At 38.2% G+C, this 20,520-nt stretch overlaps 1 protein-coding gene across 1 annotated transcript in view; it reads right to left on the bottom strand.

Annotated features, from left to right (window-relative positions):
• The window catches only part of CNGB3 (cyclic nucleotide gated channel subunit beta 3), an 812,110-nt gene that overhangs the window by 521,968 nt on the left and 269,622 nt on the right, over window positions 1-20,520 (bottom strand). The gene's annotated exons all lie outside the window — the stretch shown is intronic.

Below are 20,520 nucleotides of genomic sequence, written 5' to 3'. Positions count from 1 at the left end.
AGTACACAGTGAATCACATGATTGTCACAGACATAAAGCTAATGTAATACAATAATGCAAACAATATTCCACAGAGGTTTGTGTAATAATTCTGAAAAGTGCCATCTCTGCTATCAGTCTGAATTGTTTAGATGTTATCAATCATTGATAAAATCAAAAGTGTTCTATAACATAGAAAAGCAAACTCTAAGCATCATTTCATAAAATAAAATATGAACGTGTCAATCATTGTCACTATATAGTTACTTTAAACAAAAGTAGACAGTTGTCAACAAGTTTTATTTTGCATTTTCACATATCAGAGAAATGGAAATAGTTCCAAATGGTATACAAAATTTACATCTAGATACAGTTATATAAATAAAAAAGTATGTAAACAGAAGGTGGCAACAAAAATCATCTTAAAAACAAACTGAACACACAACTCACAGCAAGCTAATGACACTGAATCATAAATCATCGCTCAACACAGAAATATTTCAATGTGCTTAACATGTGCAGCATTATTACTGTGTATAAAAATCGCACACAGCTGAGAAGCAGCATATCTAGAAGTTTCCAAGGTGAAACTCTCTGAGTATCAGGTATCCAAAACTCAAAAGAGCTAAATGAAAATCTTAATTTTTTTTTTTTGCAGGTGAGAAAGCCCCTCCACCCTTAGCCTGAACTCCCTCCAGTCTGAGGAGCACATTCTCCATGACTTAAATATCTATGTTTAAGCAAACGCTATGGTTGCACCACTTGAAGAAGGGAAGAAAAAAATCTCCCAAGGCAAGAAAATCAGTGCCAATGCACACTTAGAAATTATATTTCCCCTGATTTTGTATATAGAACAGTGATTTATGTTGTATTCCTCAACAACTTACACTGCTGTCACCTGACAATCAGAGAATTTCGGGTCTATATTATAACAATGAACGATCAGATGATCGAACGCTGTTATATCGACCCCTAAATCTCAAATACTCAAAACAGTGAACAACCAGAACAGCAATTTTTTTTTCTCAGGGAAAACAAAATCGCTGTTCCCAAGAAAAAACAAAAAAACCCCACTAAATAAAGTTGGGAGGGCTGTGCCAACCACATCCCCCCTACTTAAATATACCAACTCTGAGGTTGCACTACAGTGGAGGAAACAGCACAACTCGGACAGCCGGCCCAGCGATTTCTTTCCCTGGGAAAAAAATTCACTGTTCCGGCCGTTCGCTATTTTGCCGGTTCGACATTTAGTGTTCGACCTAACAGCGTTCGATCATCTGATCGTTCACTGAACTAAAGTAGACCCAGAATTTTACCTCGGCTACCTCTACATATAGCACTACTCACCTCTCTGTGTAGTAAATGCTGCATACTAACTGCATGCTAATTCACCTTCACAATAACTAAAAAGCACAATGTCTACCCTGCACAGTAAGCAGCACAACTACTGTTACAAGTTTGTGTACAGCTTCCATACAGGTAAGCAAAAACATGTTAGTTGACTAAATGCATTCAGCTATTATCCTATAAAATAAAGTTATCATTCAGCATTTTACACTACCTATTCAACCCTTTTACAAATATATCAGTACAATATGTATGTTCATATAGATTTCTCTTTAGTACATAAATGTGTGCATGTGTGAGTGTGTGTGCGTGCACATGGGGCTACTTTGAAACATCTAAAACCTATGACATCTAATTTCATAACATTGAGACCAGAACATCTAAAACCCATAACATCGAATTTCATAACATTTAGCACTACAAATCACAAGAAAATAACATCCCCTCCACATATAACGACAACAAACTACCAAACATACTTTTTACTACGTTTCTGCAGGGGGCAAGCCCCCCTGCACCCCCATGTGAGCCCGTAAATGAAATATACCAACTCCAAGATCGCACTACAGTGGGAAAAAGTTAATTTCCTAAACCCACTGTATCAAGTCCCCCTGCAGAAACATAGTAAAAAGTGTGTTTGGTAGTTTGTTGTCATTATATGTCTTTATATGTGGAGGGGATGTTATTTTCATGTGATTTGTATTGTTAGATGTTATGAAATTCAGTGTTATGGGTTTTAGATGTTTTGGGTTTTAGATGTTCTGGTCTCAATGTTATGAAATTAGATGTTATGGGTTTTAGATGTTTTGAAGGGGACCCGTGCACACACATATATCCATGCAGCACACATACACACAGCCAGAGTTCACAGACATGAACATGGTACACAGCATTTACACATCCATACGATTTGCATGAATTCTGTCAAATGTACACAATGTCAACAGCTGTTTCTGCTGTCACACATCATCGAGTACACTGATTAAATGTAATAGTTACTGGAGGGAGCTTTTCATAATTTCGCAATTATAAAGAATAAGATCACAAAGAGGGAATTTAGAACAGAACATTAATAAAGTAGAAGTTAAAAAAATAGAAGCTGAAGTTATGGAACACCTGCTAAGTGAAGGATATAGTGTAGAAAGTCTAACACAGGTTATATCACAGCATGACGGAACAATGAGTTCCCCAAGTAAGGAGAAACAGGAGGAGCAGGAGACATCTGAAGAAGAAATATGGACATAGGAAAGAGAAAGAGACTTAATATGGTGCAACATTTATGCAAAGGAGAAAGCAAAACTAATCAATACAAAAAGAGCAGCACTAAATATATTTGAAGGCAAATATAGACAAAGGCATCCAGATATGAAAAATTTTACAATACAAAAAATAAGAAAACAAAGAGGAAAAGTAGAAAAGAGGATTAGTAATGGACAAGTTAAAGAAACAGATAGTGAGGTTATGGAGTACCTGCGAAGGATTTAGTGCAGAAAATCTAACTCAGATAACATCACAGCAGGATAAAGTAATGGATTCCCAAATTAAGGAGAAACATCTGATAAGTTTCCATATGAAACCAGTACAAAAGTTCAGTTGGAGATGTACAGCAAGGGAAGGAACAGGAAACTGTGGCAACTCCGACACAATGAGTTCTCATATGAAAGAGCAACGGATGACACAAGATAAAACTGAAGAGAATACAGCACCGGAAGATGCTGTGGAACTTTCTATAGAATGCCCGCAGAAAATGGTGAGCAATGAATGTGTCCTCAGTTCAGAAGAAACTGATCTAAGAGTAGAGTTGCTGGATTTAATAGAGATGGGCAGACATATTAAGATAAATGAAAGAAATAGACTACAGAAAGTCACTAAAACCCAAAAAGTTAAAAGCTTGATAAAACAAATGAACACTGTAATTAGGATTGTTCGTAGAGATTCATGCGATATAACAGAAGTAAACAGGATATATTATTGTGCAGCTAAATTAATAACAGATAAGTCTTACCACAAAACATAGGTCAGTAAGGGAAAGGAAGGGGAGAAATCAAATGCCATCATGGAAGTATCAACAAAGAAAACTATAAAGCAATTCAGAAAAGTGGTGTCACTGTTAGAAGAGTATAGAAAAGGGAACAGTTCAATAGAAATACTCATAAAGATAGATGTGATAAAAGCATTGCGTAGTATCAGAACAGATCAGGATCTATCGTAGACTATCGCAAATAATAAACTAAAAATATCAGCACAGGCAGAAAAACTTAGAAAATATGCAGATAAACATAAAAGAAAAATACAAAATAAGCAATTTATCGATGATCCAAAATTTTTTTAGAGAATTAGGAAACAAGGCAAAGGAATTGGAATACCACCAAAAAAAGAAGAAATATATAAATTTTGGATAAATATCTATAAAGCTCCTGTGGAACATAACAAAGATGATAAGTGGATGCAAGAAGTAAAAGAGAGAATAAGAAGTTCAAATGTACAGGATATGAAATTGGATGCAGTAATAGCCAGAGAGATTAAAACAAAATTATGAAAAGCTCCTAATTGGAAAATCCCAGGCCCAGATGCAGTACCTAACTTCTGGTTGAAAGTATTAACAGCTTTACATGAAGATTTGGACATGAGTAAGAGCTATTTGTATGCACACCTAGAACAGACACAACCTGGTTAACAACATGAAACACAATGCTCCTACTTAACAGCCAACCTGCAAGCTATCCTAAAAATTATATATCAAGAACTTTCCTTCTGACGACATATACACTATACACTGGAATTGATGCTGACAGAGTTTATAGTCACTTAGAAGAAAACTCAATCAAATTTATTACAAAAGGGTAATAAAAGAAAGTCATATGGAACAAAGGACTATTTGTTGCTAAATAAGTCATAATGGAGAACTGTAAAAAGGGGAAGAATCTGAGTATGGCATGGACAGACTACAAAAAAGCATTTGACAGTATTCCACATTCGTGGATAAAAGAGTGCTAAAAATGTACAAGATGCACCCTATTAGGGTGGCCTAATGGTTAAGGTGTTTGCCTTACAAACACAAGGTACAGGGTTCGAGTCTCACAAGGGATAATTGGCTAGGCTTAAAATGGCTTGCAAGGGCAGTTAGCCTAGTACTAACCTATGAACCTACACTGATCGGATTACATTACAGTGACCATGAAGCAGTGGAAAACCACTTTGCAGTTGAGCCTTAATTCCAGGGATAAAAATTCAAAGGGGGATATTCCAGGGGTGACTCTTTGTCACTGCTGCTCTTTTGTCTTGCCCTTAACTCATTAAGCCGTCTGCATAACAGATTAAGTCATGGCTATAATTTGACTATCAGAAAACAACAAAGTATAAAGACTTCTCATCATCTTTTTGTGGATGATTTAAAACTGTATAGTTCATCAGATGAGGAACTGAAAATACAGCTGCAAGTGGTCAAAACTTTTTCAGATGATATAAGAATGTCATTGGTCTTGATAAATGTGTAAAAGAAACCTTTAAAGTAGAAAAGCTGCAGCATCAAGAAAACATCAGTTTGGGAAAGGAATGTGATATAAAAGAACCTGAGCAAGAGGGAGTGTATAAATATCTGGGAATTGATGAAGGATCAACAATAAAATATTAACAAATGTGAATAAAACTTAGTAAGGAATATTTTAGAAGACTAAAATTAATACTGAAAACAGAGTTGACATTTAGGAACAAAGTCCAAGCTATAAATCAATTTGTTCTTCCTGTCCTAACTTACAGATATGAAGTAATTGACTGGCCCCAAAAGTTGTCGGATAGGTTAGACAGGAAAACAAGAAGGATGCTTTATGCTCATCAAATGATTTATAAAAGTTAGTGTATACCAAGACTATACATTTCCCATTCTGCAGGAGGTTTGGGCTTCCTCAAAATTGATTGCATGTGTAGACCTGCAATTGTAGGAATGAATACATATCTGCTGACCTCACAAGACCCAAATATAGTGAAAGTTTTGAAACATGAGGAGAATAAGTCTAAGATGACTTCCCTGTCTAGGTTATCAGAAGCATATCAGCGTCAAGTGGGAATGGAAATCAAACCAGAAGTAAATAAAAATCAGGCAGCAACTCAGTGTGTCAAAAAAACAAAAGAAAGAATATGAGGTGAAGGATAAGATGAGAAGGCAAAAAATTTGGAAAATGCATAAATATAGCCGCAAGTATAGAAAACTCTTGGAACAACCTCACGTTGCTCAGGATCAGACTCAGGAATGGTTAAGGAGAGGTGAAATTAAACCAACAGACGAAAGGCTAATATTGGTGGCCCAGGATAGTGGACTATGTACACGTTGGTTTACAAAGGCCATTGAACATGTGGGAGAAACAGACAAATGTAGGTTTTCTAAAACAGAATTGGAAAAGGTTATACATCTTGTTGCTGATTGTGATATACTAATGGCAGAAGGACTTTATACTGAAAGGCATAATAATGTGGCAAGACTGTTGCACTGGGGATTGTGCAAACATAATATTGAAGTAGCTGAAAAACACTGGAAGCATAAGCCACAAACTATTATAGAAAAGAATGACGTTTATATCACATGGGATCACCCATTACCAACAGTTCAAAAACAGATGAGAGAAAACCAAATATAGTAGTCCATGAAAAGAAGACAAAAGTAGCATTGATGATTGCAATTGCTACACCTGGTGACTGCAATGTCTTATGTACAGAGAGACACAAAGTCACAAAATACCAGGATTTGCAGGCAGAAACAAGGGCAATATGGAAGAAGGATATCCAAACCATTCCAGTAGCAGTAAGAGCAATGGGTCTTATAAAAATAATTTACAATTTTACTTAGATATGTTACTGATATATACAACTCCATACATATTGCAGAAGGAGTCATTACTGGGCACATTGTGGGTGCTGCGAAGAGCAGTTTTGGCTAGCATCAAGGATTGAAACAATACTAATTTCATGATCTTTAATCATACATTGACTTTGGAATGGAGTCCATTCCCATCATGGTATTAGAAACTCAAAACACTTCAAGAAATTAAATATAACAGTTACTGGAGGGAGCTTTTTATGAGGAAATGTACACATGATAATGGTAAGTGGTGGTGAGACTGTGTGTGTGTGTGTGTGTGTGTGTGTGTGTGTGTGTGTGTGTGTGTGTGTGAATGCTTTCAGGTTAGGGTTAGAGTAATGGCTAAGGAAGGGGACATATTTTTTGTTGTGCATGTCTGCTATTGTGGTGAACTGTGTTTGTGTGTCATGTTTTGGGGTAATGCTAGAAAAAGTTTTTTTTATTAGTATAATAAGTAAGTTTGTGGTTAAGGCAAGGGTAGGGTTAGAACATATGAGTATGAGGCGCAGTGGGGAGAAAAACCTTATGGACAGGACTGCCCATTGTGGCTTTTTTTCCTGGAACCCATGTTTGGTTCAGGACAACCTACAATGTACAAGGGATTTCAATCTGTAAATATAAAGAGTGTATTAGACACTGATTCTGCAATGGTTACCTTGATTTATAGAGTTGCTACATATAGTCTGCTGTATATGGTTTACATTCTTCTTATAAATGATACTAGATTGGACAAACAGCACAACATATTTAGATACAGATACAATACATTGAAAATATTAAACACGTTGCTGAGACAACAATATTGTTCATAATAAAACACTGATATGTTAATGTTTTATTATGTACCACTGCTTTAATGATGACTTATATTTGAATGTGTTATCTTTAGTATTAAAAAAGAAGACATAGTTTATATTCATATTTAATAAATCATATATTGTAGATACAATCTTACTGGTTTTAGCATCCTGTTAAGATGGGTTCCATTCTTCAGTTTTATTTATAACCATGGAAGTAATCTAAATGAGTTGCTAATGTCATTTTATCTGTTATAAAAGACTGTATTTAGTGCTCCAAGCTACCAAGTTGCACTTCAGTTGGATTACTTATTGTTAGCAATCAATTGGGGTGATTTAATTTTGAAGAACTATCTAGACTGGTTTCAATATTCTTCCTTTTTTATTATAAGAAGAAACTTTCAGGATGTTGAATTCTTACATTACCAAATAAGAAAAGAGACTTTATCCAGCATTTGATTTGGGAGCTTCTACAGATGCTGAAACTGGAACATTCACTAATTCTGCACAAAACATGAAGACTTTCATTAATGAATTAAATTTTTATGCTTAAAAAGAAATAAATTATTTCAGTGCAATGCTATTTATTTCATCAAATAACTTCCCATGATCTCAGAATCACTGTGAAACCTTGCCTTTATTGAAACAGGGATCTTTAATTTGCTTCCTGGAATTAAAAAAAGGTGGAGTGCGATAAGCATGTACAACTTAATGCGAAAATCAGAGTGCTCTTTTCAAAAATTAATTAAAAAAATTGTTTGATGATTTATAGCAATATGAAACTAAAACAGACACTTAGAAGCACCAAAAATGCATATGTCTCTCAAGGCATTTGAAGGGGGTAAACATTTTCCTTGACATGAAAAACATTTCTCTTACTGGCCTACCATTGGGCATCCTGAGAAGATGCAGAAACAGAATACAGTGCAATAAAAAACTGAAGTTACACCAACTGGAAATTATACTGTGAGAACAGAAAATAATCATAGAAACCAACAAACTTTTGCCAACAGAAATTGGGTGATACACCCACTGGAAGAATTTTAAGTACTGCCAAAAATCAGCATAACAAACTATTTTTACCAAGGAAAATGGCAATTTAACTAAATTTCTGTGAAGTTTATCAGGATATTCTTAAAGTGAACTTGATTCCTTCAAGACAGCATCCATATTTTATAAAGCACTAAAACATGATCGTATGTTATTGTTTAAAAATGTTCCAATTATGTCGTTGGTTATAATTTATCCAATGATTAATGGAATGCCTTGAAAATGTTATTTCAAGATGAGAATATTATTATAAAGCCAGCAGATAAGAGTGGTAATGTAGAGGTCATATCAAAGGATTTCTATATAAGTGTAATGTTATACGTTGTTGAATAACACTGAGGATTATATGAGATGATTTATTTGCCCTTTGGGTTGAGTACAGCAATAATTAAGGGAGTTATTGAAAACAGCTGTTAGAATGGACATGTTATCTGAGAAGATTGGAGACAACACCCTTATTTTTTACCCATCCTAAAATCTATAAAATAATCTTTGGTTGCCACAGAGAAGAGCTATTATCTCTGAAATGGGTATCCCTTTGGAAGACTTCAGATGTGTACATGATTTCCTGCTTTAGACATATGCTTCCTTCATGAATTAGAGATACCAGAGATTTCATTAGGGAATCACATAATATAAAATGGCAGGACAAGTTTTTATTTGTGATAATTGATTTTTGTCAGTCTTCACATTTCTGTTCAAAACAGACATGGCTTGCAAGCAATTTCTTTTTTTTTCTCTTCAGGTTACATAACTCTATTATTTTGTTAATGGGTTTTGTCTTGTAAATCATTATTTTGTACTTTAATGGAAAGCATTTTCTCTATATATGAGCAGAGTTTATCCTGAGCTATGTGAACTGACTTATAGACATTTATTTATTTATTTATTTACAGTTTGTTTGCCAGGATAATCCATTGGGCCACGAGGAGCCCATTTTCAATGCAGTCCTGGGGAGAGAAGCTACAGAAAATTACAAATTACAGATTTAACATGAGTAAGTTATTAAAGAAATGTAATGTGCACAAATGAAACAAAATTAAACAAATAGAAAAACACATATTAGTAGAGTGCACATATTAGTACAATGCAATAAGAGTAATATTTACAAATAGTCAAAGTTTTTAACAGTTTAACATATTAGCGCAATAGTCAAAGTTTTTAACAGTTTAACATATTAGCGCAATGCAATAACAGAAACAGTCTAAATTTTGTAACAGTTATGCTAATTCATACAGTTAATTTCTAGGATACTGAACTGTACCATTCTAGGAGTTATGTTAATTCCTAGAGTTTATTAGGTGTACAAAACAATGGGAGGCTATTGTGAATTATAGCTTATACAGGGTAGCTATAGTGTAGGAAGATTGTCTGGGGTGGCAGCAAGAGCATTCCCATAGTGAAGTTAGGTGTGTGTGTGAAGTAAGGTTTTGAATGAAGAGAGGCTGCTGGTGGTGTGGATGAGAGGTGGGAGGGAATTCCAATGGCATGCTAGAGAGAAGGACATTAGATGTTTGCCTGGTGGACGGGCAGGTTTATGTAGTTCAATTAGATTTTGGGAATTAGATCTCAAAAGTCTGTTTGGTTGGTGCATTTTAAAAGTGGTGGCAAGAAAGGGACAGAGAGAGGGGGTGAAAATAAGTTTGTGTGATTGGACAAGTTGAATATAGATGAGGTAACTGGATAGCTCAAGCCAATTCAGTTGGTGTAGGGCAGTGCAGTGATGGGAAGCATACCTCTCAACCTGGAAACATCAAAAATCTAGACAAGGCCCAGGAAAATAGGTACAAATCTGTATGCTGATTAACATATAATTTGCATACATAATTACATAACCCCACCCACTCCAATAAAATTGTGGGATACCAACTTTCTAACGCAAACCGAAGAACAGACAACTAAAATATGGCACCAGAGTCCCCCTGCAGCCATTCCAATGTCCCATTACCTGGCGATTTTGCCCCTTTTACCATAAACACTAATGTGTGCATACTGTTTTACTTCTACAATGATTATTTGGATTTTATTTTTACATTTTGTAGCAAAACAGTTCACAAACACTAATAGACATCTGCTAAACAAAGCAATACTGTCTCACAATGAAAATAGACTTGGTATTAAAACTTCTCTGCCTTTAAAACTCATATTCATTGAAACACCATTGAAACCCACACCACATCCAAAGAAAATGCATCTGGCCAGTGGTGGATAAAGATTACCTTTGGACTGTTTTCAAATCATTGGCCGCTTGCACACAAAACAAGAAACATACATGTGTTCTTTTCTTTAATATACCTTCCTGACTTTATTAAGTTATATTCCTTGTATAATACAGCACACTTGTTAGACAGAGCGCATTTTAAATTTTTTCTTGGAACATTTTTCCACTAGGCTGTACTGTAGGCAATGAAACAAGATGCATGAACCAATAATGACAACACTGCCCAATTCAGAACATTTTCATCATAAAAGTCTACTTCCACACCCACACTATAAATACAATGACAGTAGTGTAAGCCATAGGCATCTTGCACAGCTTCTCACATTTATTTTCAATTTCAGTTTTTTTTTTTGGTGGGGGGAGGTCAAAAACCAGGGACACAATTTAAACATTGCGTGTATAATTTTGGAAAGTTGCTAGAATAAAATGTTGTGTTACCATTATGCATGTCTCTGGCAAGTGTTGAACCCAGGACCCTATGCACTACAGTCAGAGCAACATACCACTATGCCAAATCAGCAGTTTCCCGAAACATAGGAAGACTGAAACTTAATGGCTATCAATTCAGTTTTCACTTCTCACCATAGCTCTCAACATTTAGCACAAAAAACCTGGACAAACAAAGCCAATAATGGGGCAATACAAATTCAGTTCTCACTTCTCACCATAGCTCTCAACTCTTTGAACAAAAAACCTGGACAAAGCTCACAAGTGGTGGTGGCTAGGGACTTACCAGGGACACATTTTAAACATTGCATGTATAATTTTGGAAAGTTGCTAGAATAAAATGTTGTGTTACCACCATGCATTTCACTGGCAAGTCTTGAACCCAGGACCCTCTGCACTACAGTGAGAGCAACATACCACTATGCCAAATCAGCAGTTTCCTAAAAAATAGGAAGACTGAAACTTAATGGCTATCATTTAGTGAATTCAGTTCTCACTTCTCACCATAGCTCTCAACTCTTAGCACAAAAAAATTGGACAAACAAGAAAGCCAATAATAGGGAATATGAGTTCTGCTCTCACTCCTCACTATAGCTCTGAACTCTTAGCACAAAACATCTGGACAAAGCTTGGAAATGGTGGTGGCTAGGGACTTTAGGCTCTTTTTATCCTGTACTGATGGTACAGGGTTTGACCCTGAATACCTCTAGCCACCAGGTGTATTACATGGGGGCATTTTCACACACACACACACACACACACACACACACACACACATACTACACTCATTTCCTTACATGAGTTTTCCAGATACACACACTTCATTTCCTTACTTGAGTCTTCCAGACACACAGAATTTCCTTACTTGAGTCTTCCAAAACAAGTGGTGCTGCCGTTAATCCATTCCTGCTCGCATTTGCAGCCTGATAATCCATTATCCATTCCTGCTTGCATTTGCAGCCAGACCAGCCAGAAATGATGATGTGATCTCCTTGAGTTCAATTCCAAATGGGCTGGTAGCCCTGATGGAGCTGACATCATCGTGCACATGATCAGCTCCAACAGTGCGTTATTCGAAAAAATAAATAAATAAATAAAAAAAATCGGAAATGAAGGGGTGCCACTCAGGAATTGTGGCACCGCTTTATTTGGACCCCAAAACTTGGTAAAAACCAAGTAATTCAGTATGGTTGGGAGATATGATGGGAAGTGGATCTATGGCTAGTTGCAAATTTTGTTATTTTATTATAGCAAGAGGAGAGTTTAGTCTTGAGGGAGGATTGCAGCTTAGTAAGGATAAAGGTGCCGTATAGGAAGGATGGGATAAGGTAAGTGTTGGCGAGGGTGAGCCTAGTGGAGGGAGAGATGTTACGGTTGTGGCAGTAAAGCATGCCTATTTTTTTGTGTGTTTCTTTGATATTTACTTGTAAATGATTATCAAACTTTAGCTGGTCATCGATCAGGACTCCTAGTAGTTTAGCATTAGAGACTATTTCGAGAGGAGTATTATTTTGACTGGTGACTGAGAATGAGGTTTTATCTAGGCTGGTGGTTTTGGAAACTGTAAATATCATGAGTTTAGTTTTAGCAGCATTGAGTGCTAGTTGGTTGTCCATCTTCCATTGCTCAGTGGAGGAGAAGGCATCTTGGGTTAATTTAACTAGAGTGGGCATAGAAGAGGCAGAGCAGATTATTCTTGAATCGTCGGGATATTGGACAAAGTTGGCATTTGGGATGGCTTGGTAGAAATCGTTTATGAATATATTGAATAGAAGGGGCCTAAAACTGAACCCTGTGGGACACCTGTGGGAGTATTGAGAAAAGGGGAGGTGGCTTTTTTCCATCTGACTGCTTGTTGCCTGTTTGAGAGGTAACTGGTAAACCAGTTAATAGAGGAGTGGGATAGATTTAGTTTGGAAAGTTTAGTGAAAAGAAGGTTATGAGAGATAGTGTTGAATGCCTTAGAGAGGTCAAGGAGGAGAGTGGACACAATGTGGCCAGGGTCACAGGTGTTATTAACTGTTTCTAGGAAGGAGAAGAGAGCTGTGGTAGTGCTGTGGCTGGATCTGAAACCATGTTGAATAGGGGTTAGAAGTTGGTTGTTTATGAGGTAAGGTAGAAGTTGTAGATGGATGCATTTTTCGAGAAGTTTAGAAATGGGGGATAAGATAGCAATAGGTCGAAAGTTTGTGATATTATTGTTATTACCACCTTTATGGAGTGGAATAATAAAGGCCTTTTTCCAGAGCTGGAGAACTTGACATTCAGCAATAGATCAATTTATAAGAATGCAGATAGGATGCCTTCTGTGGAAACTTTTAAGAAATATGAGGGTATATCATCAGGGGCATTGGAGCCGGGTTTCAATGTTAGTAGAAGTTTTTTTATGGTGGCTGTAGGGATGGGGTTGAAGGAGAAAGGAGGAGGTTGGGAGCAGGAAATGCTAGGGGAGGGAGGGAGAGGGAGAAATAAGGGTGGGGAAACTGAATGGGAAGTGAAGGATGATGGAAGTTTACTTATGGAATTGATAAAGACAGTGTTAAAATGGGTGGCTAAGTCCAAGTCAGAGGCATCAGGATCAGGGCAGGGGTTTTCTTTTTTGCCAGGATTGAGAAGGCATGCTTGAAGAGATACATTTCTATGAAGACTTTTTTGTGAATAATGTTGATTTTCACAGATGTTATATTGATGATTGATAGATTGATTGGTTATATTTGCTGATTGATTTGACTAATTGATTACTATTAAAGGTCCCAAAGAAGAGGTTGAAGCACTATTTGATCATGTTTGGCCAATGTTTTAAATATTTCCTTTTACTTTTAGACTGCTAGGTCAGCAAACCGAATTTTCAGATGTTGGGTTGGTTCAGGTTGAAACCATGCATAACACCATCTACAAAAAACATACTTCAAGCTTTCTTTATGCTGCTAGTGGTTACCCACAGCATCTTATTGAGTCCCACTAGTATGGCAAGTCCCTTCAGGCTAGAAGATTGTGTGCAGAAGATAATTAATTTGCACATTTTGCCCAAGGTTTTGTAACAAGGCTTAGCTACAAGGGTACAATGAGGAGAATTCGCAATCATCTTTACATAGGGTGGTAGATGTGCTTGCTTGCTTCAAAAATGCAGCTGCTAAAGGAGAAAAGTTTCTAAAATCATAGACAAGGAAGACATCTACTTTGTAACGTGTAATGCAGTCACTGGTGAGAGCATAGCTAAAGTTTTGAGAAAGCATTGGCATTTTAATACCATTAAAGGCATCTTGTAAGGGGCAGTTAACAATACCTACAAAAATCTTCAGTAGGAGCTCAGTTAACTTTGTGGACAGAGTTGACCATTCTGTTTTTTTTCGGATCCCAAGGATGGTTCTGGAGAACTTACAGCATACAAGAAATGTTTAGGTTGTATATAATCCCACTGCATTCAGAGCATGATTTGCAATGAGGAAGAGAAAGCTGCAGAATTAGCTGTGGAATCTGAAAAACATAATTGCTGAACATAGAATGTGTACTCCCCTCAATATGTGAACATATTCTCAAAAGCGATAAGATGAGAAAAGCAGAATGCCACTTTAAGGGGGTCTTTGCATTGTATATATCTATTTTTGATCAAAATAAGAGTGGTATTGGGAGCATAGTACAGTAGGAAAATCAAGGCAACCTCAGAGAAACATGCAAGGGAAACAGGTAAGGAAAACAGGTGATGGGCAAGGGGAAGAAGGGCAATATTTTTTTGTGGTAAAGGCACTCATTTTTTTCAAGAGGAAAAACAGAGAAGGATGTAAGAAGGTGAAGGCATGGTTAAAGATTGAGGGTAGATAACAGGTGCAAAAGAAAATATGCAGAAGAGGCAACAAAAAAGGGAGGGTGTGGACAGGATGAGGAATATGGTGGATATGGCCTTCTATTCTGCCTCGCCCATGTCATCGCCAAGGAGAGGTCAAGCAGCACCCTGTTAATCCTCCTTACTGTGTCCTAGCTGAAATGTTTCTGGCAGGGTTAGGCAGGAAATAACTCTACTAGTTATAAGACAGGAGTCCTAGGTGCTCAATGTGGGCATCCATCTGCCAGTCTTTCAGATACCCTGGTACCTCTGCCAGCTCTGTGTGGGATGACACACCACCCACCTCTGTCAAAGTCATAGCTGGCAGTAACTACTCTCTCAACTGGTGAAGCACCATCAGGGGCAGGGGAAGATAGTATCTTACTCTCCTTTGTTTCAGTTGCTGGAGTGGCAACTGGCTGAGGGACAAATCCAGAAGGCTGTCTGAGCTCATGGAGGATGGGAGATGGAGCCAAGCCATGCTACTGGCACTGCCATGGCAGCTCCTGTCAACAATAGTAAAATAAGAGGAGAGAAATAACAGAACAAACTGATATAAAAGGTTTTAAAAATAAATCATGGTCACAAAGAAGGGAAGAAAGAGGAAATAATTATATTAAAGTAATGCATGACTTGTATAACAGAATGTTAAAATTATATATCTGCCAGGCTAAAATAATTACATCAGCAAAAAAGGTAAAAAAAAAATAAAAGAGTATGAAGTGCGGTACAGTAGTCTGACAACCGAGGATGATATGTTATAATGTTTTATTAAACAAGGTGCTCAGAGGCAGAAATCTTCAGGGTATTATACCTCACCATACTGCAATGTACAGTTGTAGTACTGCTACTTTGGAGTAATTAGTCCAACAGATGAAGTAATTAGTATTGCTACTTTACCTACAATGTGCTGGAGCATCATTCTATCAGGGATGATTATCTGCCTTTCTGTACCTATCACTCACTGCACCACTGGCATGTGTGTACAGGCCTACCATTGAAGGGGGGTGCACGCACTCTACTAATTGATAAGCCTGCATCAGGAGCCCCTATACATGTCAATAGTAATACCTGCAACGTTTACCATAACAAAGCTTCCCACTGTATATTTATGGATATGCAAGCAACTTTCTCAGAAATGGTGCAATAAAAAATATTTCAATAAAGAAAGTGAATGACATATACACTCCTGGGGATGGGACAATGCTTCATTCTCCTCCAGAATAGGAGACTATTTTTCTAAGTAGCCTACTGAGTTTTGAAAAGAAATGAAAACATTTAGCTACATGCCTTCAATGTTTTAATCAGGGATCAAAACATCTGCAAAGCATGCAGTGCGATACTTACAATACATCTTAGATACCCCTACTCTGACTTCTTCTTTCTATCAGCACAGAAGGTCAGGATGGCACCCCTGCAGGTCACTGTAGTGGTGCCTGCACTGTTCAGTAGAGCAAGGTATGCCAGTGGCATCAGTGACATCCCTGGCAAAACTGTGCCTGGTATCTACCTTATACTGGGTGCTCACAGAGGCACCTCAAAGTAGGAGCACTTAATAGTCCTTGTGCAATAAATAAGAAAAGATTTTTGATTCCTTACTGCACCATGGGGGCACCCTACCAGAAAAGTGTCATCAGAAGCCACAGCCATACTATAGGACTCATTCCAGAGAATAACGGCTGGCATTTCGTGGTTACATCTGCTTCCATTTTGGCAACTGATGCACAACATATCAGTAGCATGACTGTTGGGGTACAAAACAGGTACTATTAACATTAATGGTATTCCAGCTTGACATAAAAGTGTTTGAAATGGTACAACATAGATGCATTAGCTGTATGAACTTAAACATTTGATCTAGTTATAGTTCTATAGTGCTTTCATTGACTGCAAGAGCATGTTAGCACAGCTACTACATGTAGAAAAAGTGATTAAGAAAGATTGATGAGTAAGGTCCCCATTTACACATTCACTGAGCTTAGAGCCTTGAACCTATGCGACTGAAACCCTATCAGCTCTAAGAACCTCATCACACTATGGAAAACAATGTGAAGCACCATTAAGGCAATCTGCTTCACCCGTGTGAATGGTTTAGGACAAGAAGGAAAGAAGCATTACTGGCTTTGTAAGACCTGATTTATCATTAGTTTTCCCTTTGTTGGTCCGCCTTGTACAAAAGTCCAATGAATATAACTTTTATGGTAGTGGAAACATTTTTACCCTACTGCTGCAGAGAGAAGTGCAATTAAAGAATATTTGCTAATGAAAGAATGAGGTTAATTCGAGTCAGACAGCTGGCAGGGAAGACTGACCATTACTCTTTTGAACTGCCTTGTAATGCGTTGTGCAGTGTACAGCAAGAGATTATAGAACTGATAGGGGTGTGCCGCTATTATTGTAGGTGTGTGTGTGTGTGTGTGTGTGTGTGTGTGTGTGTGTGTGTGTGTGTGTGTGTGTGTGTGTGGCTGGGTATGACCATTCATACTGCAGCAGTAGCACACTTAAACTTTTGGAATCTTTGCACAATGAAGCAGAATATCTGCAGGTACTGATTATGTGAATCCTTATAAGCAAACTGGATGTAAATGCTTTAGATACCTCACCATTCTACCATCACCTGGTATAACCTACCTCCAGCGTGCCATATGTTGAAATTTATTACATTTTAAGTACCTTGCTTCTAAGTGTTTGTAAATTGTTTGGATTTGTTTAATATTCTATACATTTTCTGTAATTATAAATGTGTACCAAACTTTTTTTGTGATATATAATTCTGTTTGTTCATGACTATACATGTTACTTCATCTTGTACTCTTGGGTTGGAAGAAAAGTGTCTTCAGACCAGCCTGCCTACCTGGTTACAAAATAGTAAATAAATAAATGGATGCCTACTCTGATCTCTTGTAGAGTAACATGATGTACTGCTGAAGAACAGAATGCATGCTGGATACAGCATTACAGGACTGCATTTTTGGGGGAAGGGGACTATGGCACTGGCAGTATTTGTGACAATGATGATGTTAGACCAGTATTTCTACTGATATATATATTGACAGAAGTCTACCCAGCACAGCATAAGTAGTCATATGCAGAGTGTATGGCATTTCAAAGCTAACCCTATCCATGTACTCGCAAAGTGTATTTTTTTCTCCACAGGATAATGCCCAGCAAGGCAAAGAATGGAAATGCAACTGCTACCACGTGGAAAGTGAAATCTTGCTGCAGGCCCTTCATCTCCATGGCTGATAGATGTTCAGCCAAAAATCATGTGACTGGCCTCTTCCATGAACATTCGTGGCAGGATGTAGTCAATGATATAAATACTGTCAATGATCAAGGCAGGACCTAAGAACAAGTCCACTGGCACTGATGGACATAATCAGAGATGTACAGAAACATGCTGTCCATCATGGCTGTAGGTAGCCTATTGGTTGAACCACCCTTAACTGAGATGGAAGAGCTCCTTGCTTCTCTGTTTGGGGGAATCAAACTAATCCCTATACCATGGTGGTGTGTCAGACTTTGGTGCAGTGCTGTGTACTGCTCCAAGAAACTCTATTAAAGATGGTCCAGGTGTGTGACAGTAGGCTTGAGGCAAGTGCATACACTTAAATGTTGTACTTATGTGCATATCACTTAATCTATGTTTTTCTGTTGTTTAGGAATATCAAGGCTACAAACAGCTTGCACAAGGTAAGGTTTATCCTTTTAAGTTCTACCATTATTTACATTAATTATTATTCCTGCACTGGGAACAAATTAAAGGTGATAAGTCTTACTTTTTGTGGGTATTTTAATTTGGTGTCTTCAGAACTGTCACGCTCTATCATTGTGAATATGAAACTGTCCAATGTTAGAGACAAGTCTAACTCTGACAATGCTGGGTGGTGACCAGCTGGTATGGTCAGGAAACCCTGTGTGTGTGTGTGTGTGTGTGTGTGTGTGTGTGTGTGTGTGTGTGTGTGTGTGTGTGTGTGTGTGTGTGTGTGTGTGTGTGTGTGTGCGTGTGTGTGTTGGATACAAGTATTGTGGATTGTGCATCCTCAGCTCATTCTCTGGGCATGACCACTGTGCCTGTGAAACCCACAAGACATTCAAAATTTCAGTGAAGGGCAGGTTGTCACTGACAATTCTAAATGGGAAGGTTTGTCTCCCTCTATGGCATAGCTCTTAATGTCTGCTGCAGGCAGTACAGAGCATGGAGAAGACAGGGCTGGCTGGTATATTGGTAATCATAGATGCCTTGATTAATGATCCCCACCTGAACTAGCTGACTCAATGTATGCAAGACAGTGAATGTGCAAGGCCATTATAGAAGCACAGACTAGCAATACCTCAGTCATTACAAAGATAGTATGTGTTTTACAGGGTAGAGGTGATGATCTGAGGGAGTGTATGTCCTGTATATGTGACTTCCTAGACATGTTCTTTCACCTGCTGTCACTACTAAAGCACTCCATTTCTCAGAGGACATGTGGTAGACATGTGTCCCTTACTTGCTTTAAACCTGGCTCTAGTATTGATGTCCATCATGGATGTAGGAGGCCCAGGCCAAGCACATGCAGTACCAGCACCTTCACCCCAACCTCTTGTGCGCAGGTGCAGACTGGCAGATGATGACTGTGAGGGTGTGGCACTCGTGCCTATGACACGTCTTGTACTGCCCTTCACTCACTCATGCAGTACACCTACCTCTAGGCAAAGACTTCTTACTGCCTATGAGTGGAGGCAGCTCCAGTAGATGATGTATGCCTGGGATGCTCACATGTATTCTATGGGTGCCCTGGACCTGTCCATAAGACCCCATCATAGTGTGCAACATTTACTGCAGCTGTAACCTAGCAGATGCACACACAAGGATCCAGTTCCATATACTGCCACACCCAGTGATAGTGGCCTCACCAAAGGAATTTTACATAAGGCCTTAACCCAATGAATGTTATACATACACTGTACAAAGTTTATTACAATTAGAACAGCATGCATACACACCTGTTTCCTTGAGTTAAACACCACACATGGTGTTTCCACCTCCACCAGTGCAAACAATGATAAGTGTGGCCTGTCCCTTGTACTTTTTTACTTAGGTTGCCTATGTCTGATGCCCAGTGTGGACAGTCTATGCATCAAAAAAAATAGTCTGAGCCTAGGTTTACATGCAAAACTGTCACTGTTGTGTATATGCTTTAAACTAGTCCAAAACCATGAGCCAGGCACTGTCTCTTGGCCAGTAGAGGGGTATACTGTGCCCACCTTCATCTATTATGATCATCCCCTACTGTTTCATCCTCCAATGCCTCCTTATCCAGCTCACCCTCTTTGGCCAGGTGAAATGGGAGGTAATTGTCCTGCATATGCCCTTCTTCCTGAAATTGCTTTCTCAGTATTATTTTAAGTAACACTGCATGCACAGAGAACATCTTTGTACATCTGCTGGGGCATATTGTAGATAAATCCAGGCAGCAAAAGCATGTCTTCAGCAGCCCAAACACATGCCCCAAAATGACACAGGTTTGTGACACGATATAGTTATATCCATTCAGAAGCATAGCTAGGGCAGGGTGAAAGAGGCAATTTCCCTCTCTTTTTTTTCTGGCTCTTCAACGGAGGAGCTAGCTGGGGGGGGGGCATGGATATACTAAATGTTTTTTTTTTTTTTTTGCTCTTCAGTTGAAAAACTACAGGGGTTGGCTTGTGGTATTGGCACAGGGCACTGATTGACCGAGCTACACCTCTGTGTCCATTGTCTGTGACAGTCAGTAGATTTCTGATTGGTGTCACCAATCACAGCTCCAGGGCATATTGGCATCACCAATGAAATGTGTCTGGGGGAAGTTATCCCTCACAAACCATTGATTCCATTCACACATGTCATATTGTGGGAGTCATGGGTACTACCTAGGTGGTCTGCAGAGACATTGTAGATTATACCCTGTGCATTACAGACCACCTAGCAGAGGATGGAGTAAGTATGGTTCACATACCTTCTTCCCATCTCACC

The sequence above is a fragment of the Protopterus annectens genome, chromosome 3.part0 (genome assembly GCF_019279795.1).
Source record: "Protopterus annectens isolate FY-2018-M chromosome 3.part0, PAN1.0, whole genome shotgun sequence".
Classification (NCBI taxonomy): Eukaryota; Metazoa; Chordata; order Ceratodontiformes; family Protopteridae; genus Protopterus; species Protopterus annectens.
The sequence above is the reverse complement of the archived record's forward strand: the minus strand, read 5'-3'. Positions and strand labels throughout refer to the sequence as shown.